Consider the following 9789-nt stretch of genomic DNA (forward strand, 5'->3'; position numbering starts at 1 on the left):
CCAATTCAGACTCTGCCTTTCATTAGCTGAGTGATTATTAGCAAGCTTCCCAAGCCCTTGAAACCTTAAATATATAAAATGAAAATAATGTCTTCTCTCAAAGTTGTTGAAAAAATTTCATGGTCAATATATGCAGAACCTTTGATGGAGTGTCTGTTCCATCCTAGGCTTCCTGATTTTCCTTGAAAGCTTCCCAGAGCCATCAAGGAGAATCAGGAAGCTGCCCAAATCTGGGGTATAGGGATCAAACAGCAAGAGGAGTGGAGGCTGAGGTGGTAGTCATCAAGAATCCTGGCTGTGATGTTAACCTTGACCTGGCTACCACTTCAACCTTGATCATGCCCTTGACAGGAAAAACATCTACGTGGTTTTGTATTGACGTTAATTGAGACTTAATATTATATTCCTTTAATTTCATACTCAAGAAAGAGAAAGGGTTCAAATGGGGCAGTGTTTGGCCTCATAAAATCCCAGTGAACACCAACCAGTCAATTGAAGAATTAAGGTATTACTTGCTCATTTGGACAAGGAGCCATTCCACCTAAGAAAATTTCCTAAACAATTATTTTGATCTTGTGTACGGCTAAAGCATAAAAAAAGATAAACATTAAATTTTTTTTTTTAAATCAGCTGTATAGAACACACCCCTAATAGCATATCACATGTCTCACGTTTTGCTTAAAAATTTCCATATTACCACATTTTCTAGATGTCACCAAGTCATCATCACACACATGGACTATTTAGCCGTGCCATTGGTGGCCCCAGTCTCAGCCATTTGCCCCTCGGGAAGTGTCCCTGCGTGCACAGCTCTTACGTGGGCTACATCTGCTCTTGGACGCTCTTGGTCAGGAGCTTCCTCTGCAACTCCTCTCAGTGTCCTCTCGTCAATCGAACCAGGGCTCAAAAAGTGTTTTCACACAGTTGACCTTGTCTAATCTTAATCCTCTCAGCAGTACTGGGAGGTAAATATCATTGTCCTCATTCTAAAGACCAGGAAGCAACTCAGAGATTACCCTAAAGAAGAACACAGATCAAAGCTGAAACCATTTGACTCCAAGTCTCATCTTTCTACACCGAAGCCTCTTCCATTCACTCATTTACTCACTGAACAAATATTTATTGGGTACAACTATGCAGGCACCATGTTAGATGCTGACGGTTACCTTTTGTGGTCTTGCGTCATTCACCTATTTTGGTTCTCATTTTATCCATTGAGGTGCAGCAGATTGTCTACTCTTTCAGATCCTGAACTTGGGTATTGGAGGACCAACATCACACTCTTTAACAGTATCTCATATAACCTGGTTTCCAGCTGCCATGTAATCTTAGTCTTTCTTCTCTGAATATGCCCCACTCATTAATGTCCCAACAGAAGTGCAGTGCTCTCATCCATATACAATTTTCCAAAATTTTGTTGACCAATGTGGAGCTAAGCCAAACTGTCACTGCCTTATTCTGGCGTGGCTATCCCTAACTCAGGCCGAGGAGACTCTGGGAAAATGGATTTTTAGTCTAAAGCAGCATTCCCTTCTCATCTTCACAAGTACCTCCCTTATACTCACTAGGTCTTACCGAGAGAATGTGAATGAGGCATGTGGAAACAGAAAAGAATCATCAAATGTGAAAATATCCCAAGCCTCAGAACCCACAGACATCTGAATGTCTTTCCATCAGCTCAATTCACTGAGCTGCAGATTCCACAGTCTACTGTTTTATTAGAACTTCCTCCAAACACTTCAATAAATCTCAGTGGAGTGATCTTCTGAGAAGCCCACATGTTCATGGAAGAGATGCTGAATCCTGATGCTCCATGTTTTTAAATAGGATGGGGCAAGTAAAGGCAAGTATTCCATAATTCACAGTGCGCACTCTTTTAGAAAGCTTTTCTATTAAGAGTTGATTAATAGTCTAATCATATTGTGTGCAGGGATGACTCAGAAGCTAGACGATGTAGAGCTGTTTTACGAAAAAGCTCAGATACTTTCAGAAGACTCTTCGCTATTCAGGACGGGGTTGCCTAGAAATTGGAATGAAAAGACAGGCAGTGCTGTCTCATTTGTTGCCTTCTAAAGTCCATATTTTTTGAGAAGCCTGAATCAGCTGAACATTAGGTCTGTTACTTCTTTAAGTGGGAAAGACAGCCTGATACACCACAGACAGCAGGTTACCCAGCATGGGATGGACTCCAGGTTCTGCCACTCACAGGCTGTGCCGACACAAGGGACTGAGCCTCTCTGATCCTCAGTTTCTAGCTTTACAGTCCTGAAGACTCATTCAGTTGATGTGTACAAAATTCCAGCCTCAAAGAATTTCTTCAATAAATGGCAGCTGCTTTTAAGTTCAACATTAACCAAGTTATCCAGGTAGAAAGTCACTTTCTACTTTCAAAAATAAATAAATAAATAAATAATCAACTAGACTTTTCATTAAATGCCTGGCTCAGAGACCACCATTTGTGGAGGTTATCTCTGTGTGTTAGATCCTAGGCTGACACATTTAATCCTCACCCTCTGTGTAATGGGTCGAATGGTGGGCCTGTGAAACCAGTGAATGTTACCTTACTTGGAAAAAGAGTCTTTGCAGAAGTAATTTAATTAAAGATTTCAAGATGACTTGATCATCCTGCATTATCTGATGAGTCCTAAAGCAAATAAAAATATCCTTACAACAGACACACAGAGACAAAGAAAAAGGTGACGTGAAGATAAAGGCAGAAATTGGAGTGATGTGACCACAGCCCAGGAATGCAGGGGAAGTCACCAAAAACTGGAACATGCAAGAGATGGATTCTCCCCTAGAGCTCCCAGAGGGAGAACATCCCCACTGAATTTCAGACTTCTAGTCTCCATACAAAGAATAAGTTTGTGTGTTTTTTTTCAATTGGTGTATTTTGTGCCTTAATATTTGTTCTGATTTTTTGTAAGATTTTTATTAAAATATAGCTAGCATACAATATTATATTATTTTCAGGTATACACCATAGTTATTCAACATTTATATACCTAAAGAAGTGATCACCATGATAAGTCCAGCAACCATCTGACACCACATTATTTATCACAATATTATTGACTATATTCCCTGAGCTGTATGTTCATTACACTCCCAAGACTTACTTGTATTATATCTGGAAATTTGGACCTGTTATTCCCCTTCACCTTTCTCCACCTTTTAAAATTTTTTCAATTACAGTTGACATTCAATATTATTTTATATTAATTTCAGGTGTATAGCATAGTGGTTAGACATTTATATAATTTAAGAAATGAATCCCCCTGACTAGTCTAGTACCTACCTGGCACTATACATAGTTATTACCATATTATTGACTATATTCCTTATGCATTACATCCAAATGACTATTTTGTTACTACAAATTTGCACTTCTTAATGCCTTCACCTTTTACACCCAGTACCATAAACCTCTCCCGTCTATCATCCCAATAAATCTAGTACCCATTGACAGCATACATAGTTAATACAATATTATTGAATATATTCCCTATGCTATACTCTACATCTCCATAACTACTATGTAACAACCAATTTGTACTTCTTAATCCCTTCACTTTTTTTCATCCACATCTATCCCCCTCCTGTCTGGCAACCATCAATATATTTTCTGTAGCTATATGTTTCTTTCTGTTTTATATGTTTGCTTATTTTGTTCTTTAGATTCCACATATAAGTGAAGTCACATTGCATCTGTCTTTCTCTGCCTGACATACTCCTCTCAGTGCAATACCCTCCAGGTCCAGCAATGCCACTGCAGATGGCAAGAACCCATTCACTTTGGTGGCCAAGCAATATTCCATTGTATATATGTACCATCTCCTCTTTGTTCATTCTTCCATCGGCAGACACCCAGGCTGCCTCCACACCTTGGCCATTGTAAAGAATGCTGCAAAGAACATATAGATGTACATGTCCCCTTGAAGTAACATTTTGGATTTCTTCAGATAAATATCCTGAAGTGGGATTACTGGAACCTTCTTTGTCTCATGTTATATTCTGGTATAAGTATTGCTACTCCAGATTGTTGTTGTTGTTTAGTTTCCATTTTTATGAAATATCTCTTTTCTTCCCTTTACTTTCTGTCTGTGTGTGTTTTTCAATATGAAGTGATTGTCTTGTAGGAAGCATATGTAAGGGTCTTGTTTTCTTATCTATTCAGTCCTCCTATATCTTTTGAGTGGAACACTTAATCCATTTACATTGAAAGTAATTATTGATAGGTATGTAGCTGTTTCCGTTTTATTATTTATAATTTTAATCATTCCCCCCCCCCCAATCTTAACGAAGTCTCTCTAACATTCCTTGTAATATTAGTTTGGTGGTGATGAACTCCTTTAGCTTTTTCTTGTCTGGGAGGCTCTTTATCTGTCCTTCAGTTTTAAATAATAGCTTTGCTGGGTAAAGTAGTCTTGGTTGTATGTCCTTGCTTCTCATCACATTGAATATTTTGTGCCAATCCCTTCTGGCCTGCAAAGTTTCTGTTGAGAAATCAGCTGACAGTCTTATGGGAGCTCCCTTGTAGGTAACTAAATGCCTTTCTCTTGTTGCTTTTTAGAATCTTTGTCTTTAACCTTTGCCATTTTAATTATAATGTGTCTTGGTCTGGGCCTCTTTGGGTTCATCTTGTTTGGGATTCTTTACTCTTCCTGGGCTTGTATGTCTATTTCCTTTGCCAGTTTGGGAAAGTTTTTAGTCATTATTTCTTCAAATAGATTCTCAATCTCTTGCTTTCTCTTTTCTCATTCTGGTACCTCTATGACGTGAATGTTGTTATGCTTAATGTTGTCCCAGAAGTCTTCTAAACTATCCTTATTTTTTGGATTTTTTTTTCTGCTCTGATCAGGTGTAATATGCTATCTTGTCTTCCAAATGGCTGATTTGATCCTCTGCTTCATCTAGTTTGTTGGTGATTCCTTCTAGTGCAGTCTTCATTTCAGTTATTATATTCTTCACTTCTGACTGGTTCTTTTTTATGGTTCCTATGTCCTTTTTTATGCTTTGTTGAAATTCTCACTAAGTTCCCTGAGCATCCTTATAACCATTGTTTTGAACACTGTATCTGGTAGGTTGCTTGTCTCCATTTTGTTTAATTCTTTTTCTGGAGTTTTTTTCCTGTTCTTTCATTTGGGACTTATTTATTTGTTTCCTTATTTTGGCTTCCTCTCTGTGTTTGTTTTTTATGTACTAGGTAGATCTGCTATGTCTCCCCATCTTGGCTGGGTGGCCTTATGTAATTGGTGCCCTGTGGAGGCCTAGCACAGTCTCCCTGGTCACGTGCTCTGGGTGTTCCAGGAGTGTCCCTTGTGTGGGTTATGTGTGCCCTCCTGTTATAGTTGAGCTTTGATTGCTATGGACATATCAGTGGGTGAAATTGAACCTCAGGTTGATTGGCTGTGGGGTTTGGTCATGTCCACAGCTTACAGACTGCTGTGTGTGGGATTTGCCCCAGTAGACTCTGGTGCCTTTGAGTCTGTCCTTTGGGATTTCAGCTTGTGAGGCTAATTGGGCACTGTTCTGTTGTGGTCTAAAGCCAACCTCTAAGTATGTCAGTTCTGGGGCCTCTTGGGAAGGAATCTGGTGCAGGCTCAGGTTACCGACCACCTGTAAACAGCCAGTGACTACCTAGTAGGATGTTCAAAACAATCCATGGTTATTCAGTGCTTGTGCTAAACCTGGAGGCATGTGGGAGAGGCTACACTGCAAACTGAGGATGTCTGCCATCAGTTCTGGGCCTGGGGTAGTTCTTCAGAAAGCCAGGACATCTTGAGGCCTGCTATCACCTTCCAGTTTCCTTAAGGTTCAGCCACTGATAAGGCCTCATGTAGTATGCAAAGTTGGGTGAGGCAGGGTCTTCAGGAGTCACTAGAATGGGAAGAGTGTGGTCACCAGGTTAATGTAGAATCTGGTTTGGTGCCAGTGCTGAGCCTGGAGCTATTCAGCAAACATCTCAGAGCACACTGAGGCCAGTCGCTGCCTGCCTGGAGCCTGTGGACTCAGATAGTTTTCTAAGAAAGAGTGCAATGTGGGCAGAGCTGGCTGGTCTCAAAATGCCTCTGTCATTGGGGGAGTTGGGTGGGGTTGTGTCTCAGTGGAGTCAGCGGCGTGGGGCAGCAGAACTCACCAGACCAATCAGAATCAGGTTTGGCCGTGTAGGGGATGGCTCAAAACAGAAAAGATGGCTCCCACCTGCTGACTACACAGAAGGAGGCTCCCTCACAGGGAAAATGGCGACTGTCCTCTAGCTCCTGTGCTGGAGACATACACCTCAGTCTTTCCTCCCTGTATGTCTCCTATGCCATGCCCCTCAGTCACCATCCCTCCACCAGAGCCCAAGGTGAGTGTCTGGAGCAAGTGAGTGAGTCTGCGCGCATTCTGTTTAAGAGGATGTCTGGGTTTCCTGCAGCCTTCTGTTTCCCTCAGATTGTCGGAATCACCACTGTTTTTCATAGCCAGTTGTTGTGGCAGGTTCCTCTTGTTGGCACCAGAACTCCGGGCTAGGGAGTCTGGTGTGGGGCTGGGGGTCCCTCACTTCCCTGAGATGAACCTCTGCAGCCAAGATATCCCTTCTTGTTCTCAACTGCCACGAGGAGGATTGAGGCCCATTTCACTTCTTCATCCCTTCTACCAGTCTGAACTTGGCTTTTTCTTATATCCTTAGTTATAAAACTTCTGTTCAGCCAGACTTCAGCTGGTTCTCCAGGTTGATTGTTGTATAGTTTAGTTGTAATGTTAATGTGCTCACGGAAGGAAACAGGTATAGTGTTTATCTACTCTGCCATCTTGGACCTTCTTGTTCCCAAGTTTGTGTCGTGTTAAGCTACAAAATTGGTGATAATTTCTTACAGCAGACTAAGGAAACTAATATAGTATTTTTGTTCTGTGCACGTTTTTCAGCAAGAAATCTTAGAGAAATTAGTAAAGAGTGATGTTCACCTCAGTTCAGTCAAGTAGTAAATGGCATAGCCAAGACATAAATTCCTGCCTCCTCCACATTAAAATACATGTCTGCTTGTTTGTTGTTCCTGAATGGTCATCGTTAAATTATCCATAAAATCTCTTGGATTTGGAGTGAATTATTATTATTCAAAAGTGTTAGAAGGTCATGGACATCTTACCAACTCCCAACCAACATAATCCATTCTCTCAAATAAATTCAGAAACAACAAATGACATATTAACTTGGCATTCCATATTGTTAACACTGATAGGTAAGTTATAAACATGGATAATTATTTGGAAGAGCAAAACATTTGGATAGTCCATCTCTAATTCTAGTCCAATGTACCAAATAAAAGTCAAAGCTATGCAATAAGGGAACGTGGGATAATCAAACAAACACTAAACTGGGAACCTGGAAGACCTGGAAGTTACCAGCTGCCCATAACCTATATGGGTCAAATTCCTATATGATCCAGAAAGAATCATTAACTTTATCTGGACTCTGTTTTCTTCACCAGAAAATGTCAGGGCTGAAACACATTTCTAGATTGCCAAGTACTATCTTTAAGAACATTTCTTGGATATATCTGGAACCTAAAATTTTCACCAAGTTGTAGCTTGTTTCTATGGCTACCTTGCCAAAATTCATTGGCTAATCTGAAGTCTAATTAAAACTTTAAAAATATCACTCAAGAAAAGATTGAACTAGATACAAAATCTAGGTCCATCTTGAACCTTAGCAATCAAGGAGAGATTTGTTTTCTAGATATCAACTTGTCCTCTGCTACAAGTAGAGTTTTCCTGTATAAATAACCCTTGGCATTTGGCATCACTTTGTAGCTTATGAAGTACTTTCACGTACATGTCATCATCAGTGTCCATCTTGTGCGGTAGATAGGTGTCCTCAACAATTGACAGAGGAGGAAGATGGTCAGAGCACAGGAGCCTTGTCCACAGTCACACTGCCGGTAGAGGGTAGGTCTAGGACCAAGTGCCCAGGCACTCACTCCTGCAGAAAAAAACCTCTTCCTTTCCACAGTACTCATGGAAGTACCTGCTGATGACCCATGGACATAAAACGTTATAGCATCATCCAGTTTTTGAGTCCATGAATTGGAGAAGTGACTCACAACCTTGCAGTCAACACTGCTCATTTAACAATTAAAGATCACCATCACCATTTGTCTTTGAAGGCAGTGATTCTATTTTATTTCCCAACACCCGGGACAATGGTGACACTCCACAGAGGTTTAATGAAGCTGGAAGATAAAATTAATTTATGAATTTGGGTGTTGAAATTCAGAGAGGGAAAGCAACTTGGCCAAGAATCACCCAGTTAATAATGTCAGAAAAAAATGCATTTCTATATACCTCTAGATATAATATGTAACCAAATCCCTCTTTTTAAAAGCCTTTTTTTCAGTTATGTTAAATGATGAGAAATGCATCTTGCATAATGGCTTGGACAACTTAAAATTATAAAACTTTATATTATAAATTAAAGATGTGTGGCGTAAGCTCAAAATCACTGTGTTTGTATTCTTGCAATAAGGCAATGGGGTACGACAGAAGAACATGTTTGGATAAGCTGGAAAGTTTCCTAAAAATATATTTGTGTTGTACTGTGGATGCTGGGTCCACAGTGTAATGTGTGTAATCCCTCTGTTGTGCTCATGCTTCCTCTCGGTTCCGGGCTGCAGGCCCATCTCCTTATGTTTTCTTTCCCTTCAGCGGAACAGCTCCAGTTATGTAATTGTTCCCTTCATCATGAGACCTCAGAGGTCGCTCCTTATAGCATGATGTCAAGACAAGGGCATCCTGTGCAAAGCAGACAGAGGCAAAGAACAGGCACAAGCCACACCTTCCGTTTGACACTGGGACGCTCCTGCTTCATGTCCCAGCTCAGAAGGCTGGCACTGAGGATTTTAAGAGCATGGGAAGAAGCATGCATCCCTGTAGCAGCTAGGGAAGGAAGGCTGCTGGCTCCCTGCACCTCCCAGGGGAATACCAAAGTGGGGGGGAAAATAAAGCAAAGCCTTTCAGTGGCACCTGGAGCTCATCCCCAAAGAGGCAGAAATTTGGCGAGGCTGGGGTACAGGAGGAAATGAGGCTCATGGAATTCAGCAGCTATGCTTAGCCTGACCATCTTGTCCAGAAACAAAGAGAGCATTCCAGAGATGAATCGATCCCAAGGGACCAGTTTAATACCTTCGTTTCCTCTGCCAAGAGAGAAGAAAGGAAATGCCTAAGGTCACCCAGTGAATTGGTGGCAGAGTTCAGTCCCGTTTGCCCGGAGTGTTCAAGATGATTCAGCTCTTCCCCAACTATAGCAAATAACAGGGCTTCAGGATTAGACGGTCAAATATTTAATGCCCTACAGAATTAGGCTTTCTGTTTCCTTCTACCAATAACCAGCTTGGCAAACTGTAGGTACATCATATGTTGACTCATTTCTGCACAATCTGTCACGTTGATTTAAAAGACTTGTAAAGAGGATCCTGGTACACACAAGCCACTGAAAATCTCCACACCTGGTTCCCTTCTCCACTCCCTGCCATCTTCTGTATTCCTCACCTCATTTTCCTCAGCTGGCTTTTCTGATTTAACAATGCCACCCATTTGTCTTCCTTGGACCTTGACCCCGTATCCATTCCAACCCTATTGGTTCTAATTTCTTGTCCAGACCTCAGGAACTCCTGGATTTACTCACTGAGGAGAGTCGGCAGCCATGATATGGGGATGGCTGTATTAAACTGAAATCATTTGCAAACCATTTTACTGATTTAAAGAATCATAGAAGAGAATCAGAACAGTAACCAGGAAATTCAGATT

The sequence above is a fragment of the Rhinolophus sinicus genome, linkage group LG05 (genome assembly GCF_036562045.2).
Source record: "Rhinolophus sinicus isolate RSC01 linkage group LG05, ASM3656204v1, whole genome shotgun sequence".
NCBI classification, from domain to species: domain Eukaryota; kingdom Metazoa; phylum Chordata; class Mammalia; order Chiroptera; family Rhinolophidae; genus Rhinolophus; species Rhinolophus sinicus.